Source organism: Papaver somniferum, unplaced genomic scaffold (assembly GCF_003573695.1).
Source record: "Papaver somniferum cultivar HN1 unplaced genomic scaffold, ASM357369v1 unplaced-scaffold_137, whole genome shotgun sequence".
NCBI lineage: Eukaryota > Viridiplantae > Streptophyta > Magnoliopsida > Ranunculales > Papaveraceae > Papaver > Papaver somniferum.
This window is the reverse complement of record NW_020622934.1, coordinates 16,636,722-16,644,936: the sequence shown is the minus strand read 5'-3', so window position 1 is coordinate 16,644,936 and position 8,215 is coordinate 16,636,722. Positions and strand designations below refer to the sequence as shown.

General features: G+C 40.8%; 1 long non-coding RNA gene across 1 annotated transcript; it reads right to left on the bottom strand.

Annotated features, from left to right (window-relative positions):
* Positions 1-3,479: 3,479 nt before the first annotated feature.
* On the bottom strand, positions 3,480-6,397 carry LOC113334468. The gene is made up of 2 exons (XR_003352823.1): positions 6,328-6,397; positions 3,480-6,226 (listed from the first exon to the last, which is right to left on the bottom strand). It is a non-coding gene; the product is annotated as an uncharacterized LOC113334468 (long non-coding RNA).
* Positions 6,398-8,215: the final 1,818 nt, after the last annotated feature.

Here is an 8,215-nt window from a genome sequence, read left to right as displayed (position 1 = left end):
TCATTGGTTGTATTCTCTGCATGTGCTCCATGTTGAAGGTGAGTCTCACGTCGGATCATCATCAGGTGAGCAGCAACGACAGTTTGACAACTCTGTCGAGTAGTAGCTGCCTACGTCCATTACACAGTGGCAGCAACTTGATCGCAGCATCGGTACCGCGGTAGCAGGTATCAAGGATCAGCAGTGCCTCCATTCTTACAGCAGGGTTGGGTACGCCCCAGCAACCACAACACAGGTGCGTCTCAACAACACAAGTGGATCTTCATCGGGTTGGTAGGGCATCGTGGAGATTATGTAGTGTCAAATTTATAACGGCGGCATCATCGGGGTGTCTGCAGTAATTGGAATGTCCATGAAACGATCCAGAGAAGGGAAGTGTGCAGCAACATCAGTAACTTTTAGCATATCTTTCACGCATCAGCGACACCGAGTATGCCCCAACAACAGCAATGGTCAGTTTGCAATCTACAGAAGCTTTGGGCGCGCTGGCCCAACAACAGCACATATGCCGCAGCTTTAGGCATCATCCTCTTTGGATCGATCTGCAGCAGCTTCTGGCATGGGTAAACTCCAGGAGTGTTATGTGCAGGTTAACTATCGTATTTTCTTGGTTGGTTGGGAGTGACAATGGCCATTGAGACTCCGTATTGGATCGTCGAGTGAGCAGTAACATAGCAAATGCGCGGCAGCAGGTGGCGTCAGTGGTGTCAGGCTTGAGCTGCAGAATCCTCATTGCTCATGATAATGCGGAATTTCTTGGAATTACTGCTCAGCTTCACGCTTGTTATGAGTTCATATGGTTGCTCTTGCCCCTGCATTGTGATGTGTAAAATCATCTTCACGGGATAACATAAGTATTTTAAGTAGTATACATTATTGAATAAATGTAAAATGTTCTAAGTAATAACATATTCATTTAGTGCTTGTGTATGGTTGGTCTTGCCCCTGCATTGTGCGGATTTGTAAATCCATTGCCGCAGAGGTAAGATGAGTGTTTGAACCTGTCACCCCATTGACCAATTTCGGGCCAGGAGATTGCCGAACAGTGGGGGTTTGAAGATCTCCCGGAAACGTGGTGTAAAACTGAATGTTTTCCAAATACCCGTTCCGCTGAGTTGTCCAAAACATGCCATATTGGATATCTTTTTCTTATGAAAGCCTTCCCCTGTTCATACATTCATAGATGCTTACGAGGGAGTCCGGAGAGATTGCACACAAGTGCTTTCCCCAGTATGATTATATGAGACCGGTGGTGCTTGCCCCGGTTCTCCATTGTATGCATCAGTATCCAAAAATGTATTTATGAGAATGTATGAAATGTTATCAGAAATATTAATAGTATTTGTGTGTATGCCCCCTTTAAGTTTCGGAAGCTGGTTGTGGAAGCTTGTGAAAGTAAAAGTAGTTGCCCCTTTTTTTTTGCAATCTTGCACTGGGTTACGCTGCAGCTACATAGCGTTCGGATATCGACAATGGGTTGTGCTATGCCGCGGGGAGCGATTATCTTTACTTGAACTGTTGGAGCGCTCACATCCTCACTTCTACTGCTCGTATGAGACTGCCTCTCCTAGGTCATGAACCTGTACAGATACAAAGAAATTCTTCCGTGGATAGCACTCTTGAAATGTTACTCTTGACATCAATATCGGACTGCATGGTTCGATTGCAACATCGTTGGATCCTTGGAGAACCTTGACAGCAATATCGGACGCTGTATTCTTTTGGTTCTTTTGACGCATCAAAGTAACGTGACTCATGCACTGCAGCCGTCACATAACTCCATATGAACCTGCACATAAGCAAAACGAAGAAATTCTCCTGTGGATAGCACGTTTTGAGGGGGTTTCTCCTTCGAAGTTTCCCAACTTTGACATCACTGTATTGCAAGCTTTATTAAACTGAGCTCCTTTCATCGTCGTTGGGTTCAGCATGCTCTTTCGGCTTTCATCCTTATGATCATACTTTGCACCTTCGTCGTTGTCAGTCTGTGCAGTCGTCGTCGGTCTTTGCACCTTCGTCATCGTTGGCCTTTGCATCGAGTGGATGATCGGGACTGCATCTTCGGAAAAACTGGGGTTGCATCATCAGAGTGGAGGACTGGAGATTTATCTTCGTCATCATCACATTAGAATGAGGGTTGGAGCTGTTCGTTGGCTGGAATGTGCTTCGAATTAGTTGCTTCATCGTCCTAAGATTTGATGTCATCGTTGGGCATAATATCATCATGCATCATCGTATGGCTTTATAGCATCGAGCTTGGACTGTATCGAGCTTCGGACTTCATCGGACTGAGAGCAATCATCGGGATGAACATGGGCACCGGATGGACTCAGCAATCATCGTCATGGGACAATGATTGCACTCCATTGGCTTTTTATCGATGCTTCTGAAATAGATTGCCCTGGTATGCTTCTCTGTTGGTGCTTTGGCTCGTCATTTTGGGCTTCGGCTCGCCGTTTTCGGGCTTTGAACTACGAGACTTTAGCTCACTTGGATCATCGGCATCAAGCATCACGTATTGGGGGAGTTGAATTAACATCGTTGTTTGCTGTTGGTGCAATATCCACTTCAAACTGCTGCTCTCCTTCCTCAAGTGTGAGCTGGCGTAGATTCTTCGTGGCAACGAATACCTGCATAAAGAGGAAGATGGGGGATCGTTCTCCAAGTTGAGCTGCACCTCCTCTTAGCCTCCATTATTTTAGCTTGGCGTTCTATTTTCAGCATTGTGAATGTGGTCTTTTAGCTTGGTAATCCAGCTTGTATCCAAGTTGCATATTGGAACTATATCATCGTCGGCAGCGGCTTTGCCCTATCGTTGTTGCTAGATTCTACACCACCGCCATCTTTAGCTTTGCATCGTCGGACTTTGGGCATTGTAACAAGACTCTAGATCTTCGTTTTCGAAGATCATCGCCGGACCATGGATCTTTTTCTGCGGAATGAAGCTGCATCCGCGGACTGCTTCGTGTTGCTTTCCTCATCGTCCTTGTATTAAGCATCTTTTTCTGGACGGAAGCTATCAATATTGTACTTCAGTGTCGTCGTTGGAATCTCATCCTTGCGATTGGTCTTTGTCCCATCGTTATCACCGGCCTCCAACTTTGGTTCATCTACGTATAACCTTGTATCATCGGCTGACTTTGCTTTGTATGCATCAGGATTTGGATCATCGGGTTGCTTGCTTCTTCGCCATCCACGTCGGACTTATCATCGTCATCTATCTTGGGTCTTCATCTACTTTGAACCTTCGCCGCTAGGATTTGCACCATCGTGTTGTACCTCGGGCCAGCAGAATCAAACTTTGTGTACTTTGATCATCGGCGTTGGAATTTGTACTTTGGATTCTGTAGCAACATCCTCGTGTTGTACTTTGGGTTTTATTGAAATTTTTTCATTTCTTTAGCTGGGTGCTTGGATCATATGAAGTATAAGGAGTCTAGAAGTATATGAAGTAAGCAATGGTCACTAAAGAATAGAAGTATAACAAAAGAACACCAGAGTAAGTACTCTTCTTCGACAAGAAGCATGAAGTATAAGAAGTAATAAGTACAGGACTTGTACAAACTCTATATCCACCATTATGTGTATCACTTTGTACTCGTTAGTAGAAGAAACAAAGCTAAATCCGCTACTCAAATAAATAACATCAGTAACACTACTCCAATAATAAAGAAGGAGAAACAAAGAACGATTTGTGAGCTGAACTGCATATTCTCTTAACTCTTCTTGTCCAGTCACCATTCCCCCATCGAAGTAGTCTTTGAATTGAGTTTTGGCGCTCTCTTCCGATTGGCATGTCGGAGTAGAGCTTGTACGCAACATGGGGACTGAGATGAGCGCCGGGTGAACTATGCTCCAATTTGCTTTCATCATCGTCGTTGAACATATTACCTTCGTTGCAGGGCTTGGCATGATCATCACGGGACCTTGCATCATCGTCGTGCACATGATCATCGGCATAAGGACAGGAGCTATCATTGGGTTTGCACGTCGGTTTGTATCATCGTCGGCATCGTAAGATAGGGCACCCTGGCTGCAATACTGTTTCGAAAGAGATGGTACCATGACTTTGGTTAACTTCGACTTTGGGTTTGTAAACTCTCATGGTCCTTTCTAGGAGCTTTGGAGAACCTTCCCGTCAGGTAGCTTGTACGTCGGGAGCAATCGTCATTGCCAGCAGAATTTGGCTTCGGTCCACCGTAGAGTTTGGACTTTGGCGCCTCGTCAGAAAACTTGGCATCATCAGGTTGAGGAGCGGAGCTTGAGATAAACCATAGCTTTTAGCCGTATTCCAGCAATAGCTTTTAACTGAGCTTGAGCCACGCCCTTTTAGTTGCCTTCCACTGTTATTCTAGCTTGGCAATCCGGCTGGGATCGTGACTGCGACGACGGAATAGGGGAGTTATCATCGTTGCTCCTTTGTGTACAGTTTGAAATCTCAATTAATGATAATGAAGTCCATTGAGAGTATTTAGTAGCCAAAGTTCTTGATGGAACGAAGGTAGCGAAACAACCCAACTCTTATTCCTCTCTTGAGAGGTAGTGGATTTCTTACTCCTCCCTCTCTTCTTGACCCCAAAAGTCCCCCTTTCTCCAAATGAACTGGTCTGCATCTGCTCCCCTTTGTTGTGTTAGCTGCACAAATCTCCAGCGGGTAGGCAGCGGCTTTGTCGAGTGACCCATCTAACCATTGACTGTCGACAGCAACTTGTACGCAGCAACCACATCACCACTGCACGGGTTTTGGGTGATCGTAGGTATCTTTTTGCCGGGAACAAAATCACAATCAAGCAGTTCACTACATTAAATAAAGTCAACAAAAATCGACAACATATAGAATTAGATTAAACTGACAACATATAGCATTATATTAGACTAGTATGTGCTTAATCCCTGTAAAATGAAGTGTATTTGTAAACAAGACACTAAGAACTGAAACGTAAGTTATTATAGGTTGAGAATCAAAGAGTAGCTTTGCCGATCACATCATGAAAACAATAGGGTCTGGATAAAACAATGAAACCAAAGTGTTGGGTTAGAGATCAACACCGCTGCTATAAACAAATCCAAACTAGTAGAAATAGATCCGGTACAGATCAAATCTTAACACTATGGTTCATTGAACCATTTTCCCAAACAGGTCAAAGGTATGTTCAAAAACTGAATACAAAGCTCCTTTATCATTAGGGAACAAATCTCATAAGTCTATGTAACATTTTAGCACCTCAAGAACCATTCAATGCACAGGAACAAGGCGCTGCATCTAAGAAAACTTCAGATAAATGCTGTTTCTGGATAAAATGTATTAAAAAGGTGAAGACCCCTTTTAAAGACTCAGGAAGATGAGGGGTTTCATCAATATGTTTCAAAAGGCTTATAAAATCTGCACAGATAATAGGCTTAAGTAGAATATGTTTTTTTTTTTTTTACAGAAAACAAGTCCTAAAGAAGGGATTATTGAATCATTTTTAAGGACAGTAGATTGAAAACTTGTGAAATTGAATACCAATTTCAAAAAGAAAAGATTGAAAAGTAATAGATGTAGAACAGGTAGAATAAATTCTTTACCCATTTCCTGTTTCTAGCGCCAAATTGTGAATACCATTCATCCAGTATCACAATCAATTGAATCATATGATAAAGTAATAAATAAAAACAAGATACAAAATCAAATCATGAACAAGTTTAAGTGCAGTAAAATAAAATAGAAATTAACACAGCAATATACGTGGTTCGACGGATTGTCTACATCCACGGGGCTAATGGGATAGTTTATTAAGTATTAAATCCGTTACATCTGGTATGAAGAAAAACTCCATTGATGAAATTCAGAGAGGTAGAGAGAGAAAGCCGAAGCCGCCCCCTCCCTAAACCTAATCGCATCTGCTTATAAACGGGAGGGATGTTTTGTTCATTACTAAAGTGACCTTGGCGTCACACTGAAGCAGTCTTGCGCTTGATACGGTACACTGCGTTGCTTCATATTATCATGTTTCAGTTGTTGATGGTCGCCACGTGTATGGTGGAGATTATGGTATCTACAATGGAAGTACAAACACCTCATATATGCGGTCATCTCCAACTCTAAATCATTTCATCTACCTGGGACAATCTTAATGAGTCATTCATAAGAGCAGCTAAGGCAACGGTTAGAGAACCAATATCCGTTAACGAACCAGTATCTGTCAACTCCTATGATGCATCTCTGAACCTGGTCTGATTGTCCCTACAAACACCATCCATAATTCAGTGGATTCTAAATTGAAGAGAATGTTTAACGAACATGAAGATAGATTCAAGATCTTAAACGATAAGCGAAGGACTGACCTGACTTATACGTTCAAGGATGAGCAATTGTCAAAGGAAATAAGGGAGTGTTGTCTCCCCGAAAAATTCCATCTCCCAAACTTTAAAGGATTCAGTGGGATATCGACCCAAGCAATCATGTTTATAATTATGAACATCAGGTGGCGCTCTATATGGAAAACACGTGTATATCATGACACGGTTTTTCCAAACAGTTTGAAAGATGATGTTTTAGAGCTTCTCCAATGGCATGTGTGTGGAGATAAATGTCAAAATCCACCTAGGATGCACATCCATTTTCTCTAAAATCATTCTCCAACCCGGATGTCATAAATCAATATATGCATGACTTTAGGTAGAAAATATCAAAGGGAATGTCTAGTTTCCCGCATTCCCCTTGACATTGTCTACTATCCTAGTCAGCCTTTTTTAATTAAAAATATATTTTATTTACTAAAATTAATTCTAATACAATAAATAATAATTTTAAATCTAATAAAATCTTAAAATTACTAAACATAAAATTTACATTTAATAAGAAAATGATCACAAACAACACCATTGGAGATGAATAACTTTTTGCACCTAAACTTAAGAAAAATTTGGAATAAAGATGTCTTGTTTGTGTTGCCACATAGCAAATACATACAACAACCATTGGAGAAGCTCTTAGTATGGTATCGATGCTTGCCATTCAACTCAGTTCAAAACTTTCAAGATATCAGAATTGTGTTTATTCAACTACTCGTGCAATATATTAGGCAAGTAGATATATTGGCGAATGTATTCAAGATAACACATCAACCAAACAAAAGTTTCACAAATTCTCTAAAAAGATTCAAGGCTGCATTCTTCATAAACACCCATAGAGAGTATTTTCTAAATTTTTAGGGTCTAGTTTTTGGCAAATCTAACAATTTAACCTCCGAAGGAGGTTCACTTGACGTTTTCACACATCAAGAACATACTAGTTCGGTTGATCAATATCCATAAAAGTACTATTTAAGTTTTTTTTTTTTGTAGTTAAAATGCATTCAAAACAGACTAACTTAGGGATTTAGTAACCCTTACATCAGTAATAGTAGAGCCATCTAATGTTGTGCTATTAACTCTAACTCGAACATTAGATTTGTCTACTTCTAAGGCTTGCAAAATACAAGATGGAGGTTCATTCCTCCAATTAACCCTAGTTCTAAAGGATTTAGCCTCCTTAGCAAGGATATCAGCTACATTGTTTGCTGATCTAGGAATATAAGAAAAACCTAAAAAATTCTGAAAAAGATTAAATTCTCTTTTTACTTCATCCATGATCGTCTGGTTCTGCCAAGTAATTTGAGATGATTTTCCATTCAAGTAGTCAAAAAGGTTCTTACAGTCTCCTTCCATACTGAAATTCAATAATACCTCATCTGTTTCCCATTTAGCTGCCTGCAAAAGCTCTAAAACTTCTGATTCTTCTAGGGATGAGGCTATGAGGGGTCCTGCTTTGCCCTGTTCGAAATTCCCTACATCTTTTCTGAAAATTAAATAAAAACCTGCTGGTGCATTCATAGAAATCCAGGATGCATCTAAGTTAAGTTTCTTTTGTGAAAATCTGGGAGTTGTCCATCTAGGTTTTTCTACTATACCGGTCGAGACTTGTTTGGTCAAGTATTTGTCCTTGTAGCAGAAATTTAAATGTCTTTGTATTTCTAAAGCTAATTGAGTATGTGTTTGTTGTTGTTTTTCAAGGGATCTGTTACATCTTTCCTTCCATATAAACCAAACTTTTGTCATGATTATTTCTATGGGAATAATTGGATTTTCCTTTCCTATCCAGTCTTTCAGACCTCTAAAAAGGTGATGGATCTATCAAAATTTAAATCAACTGGGTGTGGCTCCGATGGCCAAACTGACTTAGCATAAGTAG